The following is a 13920-nucleotide window of genomic DNA, read 5'->3' on the forward strand; positions in this document are numbered from 1 at the left end:
ATCGGATGCATCCGGACTCCAAAAGGAATGTCTATAATGGAAGATAAAGTTGCTAGTGCATCTGCGAACCTGTTGTTCTCTCTTAACAGATGAGCAAAGTTTAGTTTCTTAAACCGAGGAATTAACAAGTCCAAGGTCTGGTGATACATTATCATCTTTTCTTCTTTGACTTTCCAATCTCTTTTCGCTTGAGATACAACAAGGTTCGAGTCCCCAATGACGTCCAATCATTTTGCCCCTAGTTGCAGGGCTGCTTCTAAACCAGCAATGGATGCTTCATATTCTGCTTCGTTGTTCGAGACTTTGAACTGAAGTTTGAAGGCTAGAGGGATACAGGAATTGTCAGGTGCTATTAGAAACACTCCTATCCCATACTCGTATTGGTTCGACGCTCTGTCAAAGTACATCGTCCAAGTTTCATCTTCGATATGCAAAATGGCCTCATCTGGGAATAAGTACTCAACTGCTTCACCTCCTTCAACTGGATGATCGGCTAAGAACTCCGCTACCGCTCTTCCCTTGACTAACTTACGCGTCACATATTTCAGATTGAATTCGAAAAGCAACAGCAACCAACAAGCTAGCCTACCCGTAAGTGCCGGTTTCTCGAAGAGATATTTGATGGGATCTAATCTTGAAACCAACATTATAGAGTGAGCTAACAGGTAGTGCCGCAGCTTCCTGGTAGCCCATACCAAGGCTAAGCAAGCCTTTTCCAACTGTGTGTAGCGGGTTTCATACTCCAGCATCTTCTTGCTCAGACAGTAGATAGCTCTCTCCACCTTGTCCTCAGACTCTTGCGCGAGCATGCAACCTATTGTAGTCTCAGTTACTGAAAGATACAAAATCAACAGTTTTCCCAACTCGGGCGGTGACAACACGGGTGGGTTCTGTAAGTATTCCTTGATTTGTTCAAAAGCAGGTTGGCATCGACCGTCCCATTGGAACTTCTTTCCTTTCTTCAGGAGACCAAAAAGTGGTTCACAAGTCAAGGTTAATTTTGAGATAAACCGTGTTATGAATTGCACTTTACCCAGAAAGCCTCGCACCTCCTTTTTAGTCCTTGGTGGTGGCATTTCTAAGATGGCCTTGATTTTGGAAGGGTCGACTTCAATACCTCTCTGTGTAATCAGAAGCCCCGGCATTTTCCCTGCTGTAACACTGAACGTACACTTCTGAGGATTCAGCTGCAACCGAAATTCTTTGATCCTCTGGAAGAACTTTTGCAAGGCGGTGTAGTGGCCCTCTCTTTCTTTGGACTTGACAATCATGTCGTCCACATACACCTCAACCTCTTTGTGGACCATGTCGTGCAATATTGTGGTCGCGGCCCGTTGATATATAGCTCCAGCGTTCTTCAACCCAAATGGCATCACCCTGTAACAGTAAGTCCCCCATGGGGTGGTGAAAGCTGTCTTCTCCCGGTCTTCAGGTGCCATCACTATCTGATTATAGCCCGAGAATCCATCCATGAACGAAAGCAAAGCATGCCCCGTTGTGAAGTCTACTAACTCATCAATATGCGGCAAGGGAAAGTCGTCCTTCGGACTAGCTCTGTTCAACTCCTTGAAATCCACGCATACCCGGATCCTGCCATCCTTCTTCGGCACCGGAACAATGTTGGCCAACCAAGGCAGGTATTCAGATACCAGCAGGAACCCTGCGTCAATTTGCTTGGTGACCTCTACCTTAATCTTGAGGGCCCAGTCCGGGCGGATCCTTCCAAGTTTCTGTTTAACGGGTCGGGCCTCTAGGTCAAGAGGGATCCGGTGCTGTACAATCTCAAGATCGATTCTAGGCATGTCTTCGTAGGACCACGCGAAAACATCTTTGAAATCTTTTAATAAAGCGACTAAGCGCTACCGTTTCTCTGAAGACAACGTGGACCCGATCTGGACCAGCCACGGGTCCTCCTCAGTACCCACATTACCAGTAGTGATTTCATCAACTATACGTTTAACAAATCTCTCCTGCTCTTGATCAATTAATCGTTGTAAAACTGGAGGAATTTCTTCCCTGTCGTTTTCATCAAAATTTTGAAAGTCCTGATTAATACAATAAATCAAGGGCACAAAAAAGTATTGAGAAACCACATCCATTCCATTCTCATTAAGCATTTCCAAATCATCCGATTCTTCTGTTACAACAGACTCAAAAGAGAAAGAAAAAGACGACCTAGATAGGACTGTGGCATCCGAGTTATCACCCCTAAAAATACCGGACTCAGACTCAGTCGAGCTGGAACCTGATTCCAACTCAACAGATTCGGTGGAATCAGATTCTGGCTCACTACTTGACCCGGTGCTGCTTGACAAAAATCCCTCCTCGTGCTGCCAGATGAAGGAGGGTGCGATGGATGCATCCAAAATGTTTGACGGTAGGCCCGCAGCCGTTTTATTCCCAATCATGGACACTGAGAAGTTATCCCCCAAGCACTTCTCTTCGATCGGAGGATCTGAAAGTAGACAAGCCAGTGCTACCCCTATTTCAACTTCGATGTCCTCAGAATCCACTTTCCCACACTACTCAACCTCAGCTGATGGGTCTGTCTGCTCCTCGACAACATCATCCCCAGATAACTACAGGTCGAAGAAGATCTCAAAACCTGGCACGCGCTTCTTCTCCGCATTCAACCATGGCTCTGGGAAGTCGCAGAATGGAAAATCCTCCCCTCCCGGACGAAGTGTCTGTTTAGGGTGCCCTGAATAGGTCGGTGGATTAACTCATACGGCTTCCCTGCCTGCTTTGCTCTAGCTCTCCCAGCCATCTCTTTACCTTTCCTCACCCAGTCCTCCTTGGTGGGCAGATTACCCACACCAAAGGTATGTGGGTTGTGTGGCACTTCGGCCGATGTTGCTACGCCCTTCCTGTCACTTTTTCCCAGTCCCATCCCAGGGATGTGCTGGAGTTTGTTCATGAGATATACCGACTGAGCACTGACATACACCCCCTCCTCAGCAGCCAAGATGTTCTGTACGACCCGGGCCTCAGCTAGGCTAAAATCGGATAGGAATGCATCCTTCGTGCCGTGCTCGATTTCCAAAATCGATGTAGACACTTCAGGTGGTGGATGGATCGACGAATTCCCAAAAACAATGGCCACCCCCTTTCTGTGAGGGTACTTCAATATCTGATGTAAGGCGGAAGAGACTTCCTTCACTTGGTGCAGCCACGGCCGCCCCAGGAGTAGGTTGAAGGTTGCGGGAACATCTAAGACATGAAAGTCAATCTCATGTTGTCCCGGACCAACCTAGGTCTGAATTTTGATAGTCCCCATTACCTCCCTGCTTGTATTATCATATGCCCGAATCACCTGGGCAGTTGGCACGAAGTCCGCGGGCTTCAACTCGATTGCATATGCCGTCCTCGACGGGCACACATTAATGGCGGACCCCGTGTCGACAAGAACCACCAGTACCCACTTGTCCCTACATTCTACAGAGATGTAGAGAGGTTTGTTGTGATTTGCGCCCTCAGGCAGTAGTTCTTTGTCAGAAAAGGTCAACGTCAGGGAACCTCCTCCTGGAAAAACCAATCCAACTAGCTGCTCTGGCGTGGTGTCTATCGAGAGTTTGGCCTTGTTCATGGCTGAAAGGACGGCCTGTCCATGTACTCGAGAAGCCATAAGCAGTCCCCAGATAGAGATGTCTGCTTGTATCTTTTTCAACTGTCTCAACACAGCCTCTTCTTCGAGTTGCTTCTCTTTCTGTTTCTCTACCTCCTTGTCCTTCCCAGACGCTTCTGGTTGATCTAGATGCGGGGGCTTGAAATACCACCCGCTCCTGGTCATATGGTCGACTTCGCCGATGTACCAGGTATTATCAGGTTGATTTCTCCCCCAATCCTCATCCGTGTGGGCAAGACATAGATCATCGTCTTCCCACCACATTCTATCGGCAACCGACAGACACCTGTCCAGCTCCGTTACAAAAATCTCTGTGCCCGCAGCACCTTGCATTCCTGCACTTGCAGTACATTCTACTCTTGTGCACACAGCACTCTCAACCTCCATAAGAGCTTTAGCCTTTCTGGCTCTTTTGGAATCTTCGATCCCTTCTTGTTCTAACTGCTTCAACACAGCCTGCTCAACATTTCCTGCATTCACAATGCCCAAGTCCTGAGCGAAATTCTTAGCACCGGCACTCTCTGGCGACGCATTCTGATCTCCAACCCTTCCGGCCACAACTGATGTACTTGTCCCTGACGGCCCCTGTTCCGGTTGAGATTCTTCAACAACGTCTGGTTGGTCATCAAGCCACCCGGTAACTTCTGCTGATTCCTCAAAATCAAACCAGTTGACTTCCATGTCTCCTGGATCTTGTTCGTCGAAAAACTAGAGGTTAGCAAAGTCCCCTTCCAGAGTTGCTAAGTCATCCTGCCTCTGATCAAATCCGTTCCCCCATATTACACAAATTTCTGCCCCTACTGGTAATTCAAAGTTTGGCCTAGCCTGGCCCACTGATGCAATATAGCCATTCGGATTGTATACCTCCTCGGCAAAGCTCACAACTTCCTCAGACTCTGACCCAACAATCCCATTCTCCTCCAAAGTCATCCCTGTTCTATCTTCGACAGTCACCACCATTGATTCAGGTTGGGTTCGGGAGATGTCCAGCATGCATAAGTCAGTGCTGTCGGGAATGAACACCTCCGGCTTAGGTAGGTGAGAAGGAGTGATATAGATGCTAGGATCATAAGACACGACCGCAGTCTAGAAAAGTTTATGCGTTTGAGAGGTGGAGCTTGGTTGTATGGAGGGAGAGGGTTGGTTGTGACATTGGGTTTCTCTGGAGGCATAATCACCTGTTTGTCAATGAGATCTTGGATCTTATGACGCAATCTAAAACAATGGTCGGTGTCATGACCATGCTGTTGGTGGAATGTGCAATATTTGGCTGGGTTGTGGGAGGAGGGAAGTGTTTCTGGCAGGGGCCGCGGCTCCAGGGGCTTCAAGTGCCCTTTCTTAACTAAAACCCAAAGAGCCTTGGACAGGGGCATATATAAAGGCGTGAAGGTTCTTTGGCCTCGAGGTTGGAACTTGGTTGTTTGTGGGTTGCTTCCGAACGCACAGGTGAAAGGGGTAGCCGCAAGAGCTCTTGAAGGGGTGGTGGTGACCATGCTTACTTCCGAAGCTCTAGTAGTTGTAGCACTGCTTGTGCCTGTATTGCTGTTGCGGTTGAAGGTTCTCTTGGGTTACTCTTTGTCATTGTCAATCAAGCCCTGCTTCAAGGCATCCTTGATCTGTACTCCCATCTCATGTAAATCTGAAAAGGTAGAGAAGGGGAGCACGATCATTTTCTGCATCAGTTTGGGTTGGAGGTTGCGCACAACCATCCGTATTTGATCCTTATCCGTCGGCCTTATGGTCATCATTGAGGCCTTGGCCCTCCAGTGGGTTACGAATTCAGAGACACTCGCCTTAGGCTCCTACCTTGTTGTCTCAAGATCATGGGTTGTAATCTCGATTTACGTGTTATAGAAGTACTGTGCAATGAAAGCCTCAGCCATCTCATCCCAGTTCCGCGTGACATCGTCTTCCAATTTTGCGTACCAAATGGCCGCTACACCCAACAGGGTCCGGCCAAATAATGAAAGCTTCTGTAGTCTGGTGAGGCCCATCGGCCTTAGTATGTCCGAAAACAAACATAGATGCACCAAGGGATCTCCGGACCCGTCAAAGCGGTCGATTTGTGGCATCTTGAACCGATCTGGCAGCGTCACAGCCGCGTCGGTATACCCATCCTCAATGTCTGGGATGAACTTTACCCCTTGGGATTTCTTGAACAACTTTTCAAGCTTGCTCAACTTCAACGCTGTAGGGTCCACCTCGAACTCAAAGGGAGAGTCTGACAGGTTAATAGGAGTGGGTGCCTTGGATAGTTGAGGTGGAATCGGGGGTGGAGGTGGCCCTGTCGGAATGTCCGTATCTACCTAGACATTTGGTGTCTCCCCAAGTGCTGGAACTCCTGGTGGGGAAGGAGCCTGGTGTGAAGCAGATGCTCCTGTTTGTTGCTGTAACCTGGCAATTAACTCCGCCTGCTGAGCTATGATCTCGGCTTGTTGTTTGGCAAATTCATCTCGACGAATAGCGTCCTGCTGCATAGCCCTCATACTTTCTTGGAGTTGAAGCATCAGTTTCTCCATCCCTGCCACGTTCTGCTGTTCCAGCTGACTGACTGGTATATCTATCTTTGTGGTAAAAACTGCAGCCTCAACCTAACTGTCCACTGACGGGGTAGACCACTGTTCTGGCAACCTCTGCTCGGATACGCTGCATCTTCTCGACCTCCATCTGATAACCGGGGGTAAGGAATAAAACACTGGTCGTCCGTCGACCAGATCTTCAGATTGATTAAGTCGGCGACCTCTAGTCCAGAGTGCTTGGGGTATATCTGCTTGGTGGGAAGCAATTGTGCTACACTACCCTAGCAAAAAGATAAATAAAGCAATAATAAGGAAATAAACAATCAGACAAACGGACAGCATAACAGCGTAAATAAACACACAACACACAGTTGGGCATCACAACACACAGTTGATAAGCTGAGTAGACTGTTCCCAAACACTGATCATTGTTCCCAAATCACAGCCCCCAAAACTGAATCTGATACCTGCAGATAACTGATTCCCAAAATACTGAACTGGTGCCCGCAGGCCTGATACCCAAACTTGTAAACTGATACATGCATTCTTGTAGAGACGCGCTCTAAAAGCACATAGCAAACAAGTGAGGGCCAAAACACCCCTATGTTGGGGTAAGGTTTCCCTGTCCTATTTTGTCAGGAGCTAGGGTTTCACTACGCACGCAGCGGTTTCAAACAACCTATAATCGGGTAAGTAACATGTCCTAGCTTGGAATGGTCACTATAGATTCCGAATATGCACTAGGTCGAATGGTCAGAAAGGGTGCCCTGGTAAAAACTGGGGTTTGTGTTCCCATCATGGCAGAGCCCGTAATCGATCAGCCTTATGGCACGATTCTCAAAGCGAGCCTCCGACAAATCGTTCAGGAATAGCAGATGGCAAACACGGTGTCCTAGGCGCACCAATGCAAATGCAATGCAAAGAAACACATAAGTGTAGTCAAAACAGGATATCATAAGTTCGAGTCAAGTTCTCTAACTCCCCAGCGGAGTCGCCAGAAACTGTAGACGTCCCCGAACGTCCCCGGGGGGAATCCTGTTTTGTTCATTTAGGCTTACTGCAGTTCGGACTCAAATGTCACGGTTCTGAATCTAATCCTGCAAAGTGCAATGCAAGACCGATAAATCACCAAAGAGTCCAAATCCGGCAAATCGTTTTGAAAAATAGATTTTTAGAAAGAAGTGCCAAACATGGACTGCTTTGCCAGATACAGAGTCGCCACCTAAATATTTTGTTTTGGGAAAATTTAGGAAACCTTGACTCGTGCCTAAAGCCACGTGTCTGTCATCACTAAAGTTGTCTTAGCTCGAGAACTTGGGTACGATTGGGGAAGGTCATTTCATGAGCACCCCCACTCGCCCGATCGAAGATCGGCCACTACTAAGCATGATATCAAGTTTTTGAAAACAGATATGCTCTTATTTGGGTTTGTTAGCCTAGAATTACTATGTGATGTGCACAGCATACAAGTATAGATTGGATTGCCTAAGGTGGAACAAAGCATCGCATATCTGTTTGTTTTGACAATGGATTGAAGTTTGCTACTCGCAAGTAGGCTAAAACACGGGTTTCGACGAATTATTCCAACTCAAGCAACCCAACCTTCACCCACAGGCATTCAGGCAGTTATATCACATAAGCTTGGTAAGCATGCTATCATGGCAGTCACTCACACACATGCAAGGATGCTAAATCATAAATACTTACCGTGTCACGACCCGAACCCGCCCCTATGGGTTAAGGCGATAACCGGCCAGTAATCGTGTGATTACCTACGGCCTCAAATGTCAAATAAGTCAAAACTCATCAGAGTAAAAGGGGCCAAACGTAAGCAATTTAAAACTTTGTCCATAGAGTTGTGCTTATATGCACACCATAACATTTCAAACATCTATATGTTAATAACTCACATCAGAATATGTACTAATACAAAACACTATACATACAGGATCATCCAGATTTAAGTCAGTCAAACCTAAGACTTATATACAACAATGGTCCGATGATTTCGCCAACAAAACGAAACTATAAACAGAGGACAAAAAGGCGAAGACAGTCTCATGCGTGAGACTTTTGGGCTGACGCTTCAAAACTCTAACTGTTTCTCATAATTCACCGGGGTTGGTTTTGGATGTCCCTTGGCTCACCTACATGTACATGAATGAGCGTGAGCGAATGCCCAATGAATAATATCAATAAAAAGATACATAAGCAATTATTGAAACAGTTACAGCAAACGACCTGTGGCCCAATCATTTATATCTATCGGTCTTTGGCCCATTCATTTATGTCAGTCATTCGTATCAATCGGCCTTCAGCCCAATCATTTATGTCAATCGGCCTTCGGCCCAATCATCCGTATCAATCGGCCTTCGGCCCAATCATTCATGTCAATCGGCCTTCGGCCCAATCATTCATGTCAATCGGCCTTTGGCCCAATCATTTGTATCAATCGGCCTTCGGCCCAATCATTCATGTCAATCGGCCTTTGGCCCAATCATTTGTATCAATCAGCCTTCAGCCCAATCATTTGTATCAATCGGCCTTTGGCCTAATCATTCATGTCAATCGGCCTTCGGCCCAATTGTATCAATCGGCCTTCGGCCCAATCATTCATGTCAATCGTTGTCCACCATTCGGATTAATGAACTTACAAAATTTACACATAAGTAAACAATCGGACAACAGTATATTTCAAATATCTTGTTAAGATATTACTCATAGTGATCGGTTTTTGGATTTGCCTTGGAGCTTGACCCTACACATTCCATAAACACAAAAGGGTCACCAACAATACAATCCGTTCTTAAATTCACATTTTCCTCTTTAGGCTTTATTCTTATCTCTATAACTCAATTACAATGCTCAATGCATGCCTAAGAATACTTAGAAGCGAAGGAGAACGGAAAGCGAAACATAGAATGCATTTTCAAAATTTCAGAAAACAGGGTCCCCGCTCGAGCGTGGACTTACCCGCTCGAGCGGACTCCTAAGGTCTGCAAAAGTACTGGTTGCCTCAAAAATACGCTCGAGCGTGAATTAGTGCGCTCGAGCCGAAGGCCTGTCTACAAAAGCTCCCTGCTCGAGCATGAAATATCCCGCTCGAGCGGACACCAAGTCTACAAAAAGTACTGGGAGCACGTATTCCCCGCTCGAGCGGCACTTCCCCTGCTCGAGCGGACTTCAAAAATTCTGGGTTTTCCAGAACACTCTCTTGAGTTCAAACTCGACTCTCAACCAACATTTCATGCATTTTATAGCTCCAATTCCACACATACTTGTACTAACATGGTATAAACACCAAAACACATCAACATGGAGCTCAATTTCAAAGATTTGACACATGCATGGCTCAAATTGACACCAAACTCAATTCTAACATACACATTCATGCATTCAAAGCACTTATCTTCATAGATTGTACATGCATGTGCTGTCTAGCTCCCATTCTCAACTTAGATAATACCAATGGTGATTATACATGAGCTTCAACTACAAACTTACATGGATCATACCCCTTTGAGCTCAAACATGCAATATTCAAAGCAATTACACACACATTGTGTTCAAATATGGAAATTCATAACAATTTCCTACATGCATGTGTTCTAAGACTTCAAATTTAACAAAACCAACTCAATTCATGTTCTTTAACATTTTTCAGCTTTGAACTTAATAATTACAAACAAGAGTCCATGAATCCACTCACCTAAGAGCTTCAACACTCAAGCTCTAGCCAAATCTAAAGCTAGATCTTCAAGAGATTCAAGTCTTGAACCAAAATTGCACAACTCTCCCCTTTTTCCTTCTATAGCCAACCCTCCCCTCTCTTATCTTAGAGTTGAAATCAGCCCAAATAAATATAAAAAGGAAATTGAGTGTAGAATGCCCATTTAAAATAAGTCCCACTAGCCAAAAATATAAATATCAAATAATTGGGCACTAAACCATTAATTAAATCAATTTAATCTGACTCAAATAAATTTTCAATTAAATTTCACCGTAGGCTCTAAAAATTTTGCCAATCATAATGGCGCAATCAATTTCGGTTTCGGTGGCCGATAGGGCCTTCAATCAAACAGATATTCCTACGGTGAAGAGATAGAAAATCAAAACCACATATTTTCGCATAATAGCACACAAAATCATATTAAACACATAATCATGCTCATATTAAGGACCAATTAACATATTACGGAACATGGGTATCACATACTGAGTACTCCAAACCAAATAAAGAAGCTAATTAGAAATCATGCATGAATCCTAACTATGCTGAAATGCCTAATGCAACACATGCAAAAATGCAACGAAGATAGGCTCGGCTATTCTAAAATGGCATATGAAATGCAACAACTGATACACGTATTCAACTCGGAATTGAAAAACAATGCAATTAGTATGATGCGTCGAGCTTGGTGCATGCGAGACAGTTTCAAACATGCGAGCATAAGTATGCTAATTGAAACGTGCCCTAAACTAACCATCATAAGCTAGTAAATAAAAGGGAGAAAGACGTGGGGTTGGAAGACATACATCACACACACACACACTTATTACAACATTGCCCTCCTCGGAGGGTCCAAATAAACAATACACAACCGAAAAAATAACGAATTACAACTAATTATTACACAACCCTAATTAATTAACAAATTAACTAAGATAAATAAGCTAGCGTGCAAATTAAACAAAAACGGACTGCCTCAGCTCTGTTCTGAATGATAGGAATGCATGCATGCTCGAGTCGCCTTGTCGGGAAATCCATCGTGATGCCCGATTTGCCTCTATTTGCGACTGGTCCCGGAACACTGTACAAAGCTCCAGAAGGCTCCTGACCAGTTTTTGCTGCTGGTTTCCGGTTTGCTGCAACAGAGAGCGAGAAAGGGGCATGGCAAGGTATTCTCAATCCCTGTCATTACAAAAGCTCTAGGGAGTGTAGTCCTCGATCCTCATGCCACCAATCACACATCTCGATGCATGATGGTTGAGGAGTCAGATTGCGTGACTCAATGTGAAATGAATGCACACATAAACACAACAAGGCCTAAACTCCATCATGGGTAATCCGGAGTGTCGGTGACCGAGAATCGAGGCACGTTTCGTCACTTGGAGTACGAAACGTTCCTCGTTTCCTGTGTTTGGACTAAACCCTACTCCAAACACTATGCAACAACTAGAATGTCATGGCATGCAAACACAATGCAACAACTAGCATGCAATCCTAAACGGAATGCAACTAAGACACGCAAGCATGCAAGGAATGACATGCAAAAGGTGCAACTAACATACGCAATGCTATGAACTACGAATGGCATGTTTAATGCATATGACGCTATATGGCATACACAACGCACATATGACGATGGAAATAAACAAAGGCATAATCAAGGCATACACAATGCGACGATCAAGCATGCGACAACATGGACATGGCATACACAATGCAAGATGGACTTAAACTAAAACGAATAGACCTCAGCCACACTCAAATCAGTGGCCAAACATGATGAAATTAAAGGCAGGAACACTCATGCAAACATGCCCAATGCAAGGGACTGAACCTAAGGCATCAAATGCCACTCTACCAAAGCATGGCAAGGGATGAAATATGGCATACAATCATACATTTTCCAGCTCTGAAATGACATGAAAGATGGTGCCGAATCATGCAAACACCTCACACATTGCATGCTAGATGGCCCGAATACCGAAACTAGTGAAGCGCATTACACTAGAGGTACACAAAGCAATGCACAAATGGCAAAACCAGCCCCAAACAGACCCTAGGCAGGTCCAAGATAGTGGAAAAATGGTCTAAAATGATGGCTCAAAGTGCACAGAAATGAAGCTCATGCAATGGTCAAAAAACAAGGCATACAAGCACGACTCTCAAACGCATTTAAAGAGTGGAAAATATGGGAATATGGCATACATGTAAGCTCTAAAATATAATGCACAATGGTCCCAAATCATGGAAACACCTCAACATAAGCATGCAATAGGCTCCAAAACTCAAAGCTAGGCAAGGGTATTGAACTACAACCATGCATAGCAAGCATTATTCGACCATGAGGCATAAAAACAGAGCTAAGGCAGTCGAAAACATGCACAAAATCAGTTTAAAGCATGGCCAAAAAGTGCTAGAATCAAAGGCCAAAAAGTGTAAACTAGTAAAGAGGATTTGCACTACAAGAATGTGAGGCAATCAAGAGGCCATCAAACAAGGAAAATTCAGAGGTATGACATGCCAAATAAAGCCTAAAAACCCACTGAAACATGGTCTATGCATGCAAGAATGATAGGCTCCTTTGATAGGCCATAAAGAGGGTTGTTCTACACATGCAAGATGGACATCCAAAATGGAAAAATGGGCTCTAGACAGAGCCTATGAAGGTCCTAAAGCCCACCAAAAATGGCCTGAAACATGGCTCAGAAGCATGCAAATAAGGGCTCCTTTATTAGGCCAAATATGCTAGAAAACAGGACAAGGGGTGAAAGGGTCACCCCTCTCTGATTTTGGTGCTCAAAATAGCATTCTAGGCACTAAAAATCCACTGGATTTCAGTGGCTAAGAGACCAAACAAAGGTCAACACAAATGCTCTAAGGCATGGCTCAAAACAAGATGAAATGAAGCATGCAAGGGGGTAGATGGCCCCCAACAGAAAAATGGTCTTAAACAAACATGTTAAGGACCTCAAAATAAGACTTTTTTCAGTTTATGACAAAGCCCAAATATGCTTCAAGTATGGCTAAAAGATGGAACAAAACAATGCTTAAAAGAGGGAAAGAAGTGTTACCCTTGTAGCCAAGAACTCCAGCAGCTTCTGGACCAAAACAACAACCTTCAACCTCTGAAAACAAGCTCCAAGGTGCTTAGGTTGATAGTGTAAGTGTTGTGCTAGGAGATGGTATGCAAAAGGGTCAAGAACTAGGAGCTTTTGAACACAAAATATAGAGATAGAGAGATATAAATGTTGTATGCCTAAAACCAATTTTTGAACCCTCAACAAGGAAGGCAAGGCCATCCTTTATAGAGATTCAAGGCTTTAGCTTCTCAAAGAAGCTAAAAACCAAGGCCAAAGATCCTCCATATGGAGGATGTAGTCTGTGGCTTCCAACTGGCACAGTTGGCAACAACTCACAGAGACAGAACTGAGGGAAGCTGGCCGACTAGTTTAGGTGGTCGGCCGACCACTCCTCCTGGTCGACCGACCAGGGTCAAAAGGTTCAGGTGGTCGGCTACCCCTAGGGGTGGTCTCGCAACTCAATGCAAGCTAGTGGTATGGTGGGAGACCTGTAATTGTGGCGCAAAAGTGAGGGAGACCACTTACCTGACATGAAAACTGGCCGACCGGGGAAAGGTGGTCTCCAAGGAGAAAAGATGGTCTCCCACCCTTGTACCACCTTCCAAACAATGAAAATAGGGTCCATGCCAAAAATGAACCAAGACGGATGCAAAACGAGGGTTCGGGGCCAAAACGCGCAGCCGGGTGCCCCGAAAACTGACTGTTAAGCATCGAAAGTGGTGTGTGACCACGAAGGTGGTCTCCCAGGCCACAGCGTCCCTCTAAAGAGAGGAAACAAGGTGTGTGCCAAAAATCGAAGCAAACGGAGAAGGTTAAGCGGTCCAAAACTGAGGCGCACGGCCCACGACTTTGAAAATCGGAAATTGGTCTCCAAACGGGAACAGTGGTCTACGACCACGGAACGTAGCCTACGGCCACTGAGAGATGGTCTACAAGACCTCTCCCTCCCTTCAAGAAGAGAAAACA

The sequence above is a fragment of the Camellia sinensis genome, chromosome 2, assembly GCF_055761805.1.
Source record: "Camellia sinensis isolate YWXY chromosome 2, ASM5576180v1, whole genome shotgun sequence".
NCBI lineage: Eukaryota > Viridiplantae > Streptophyta > Magnoliopsida > Ericales > Theaceae > Camellia > Camellia sinensis.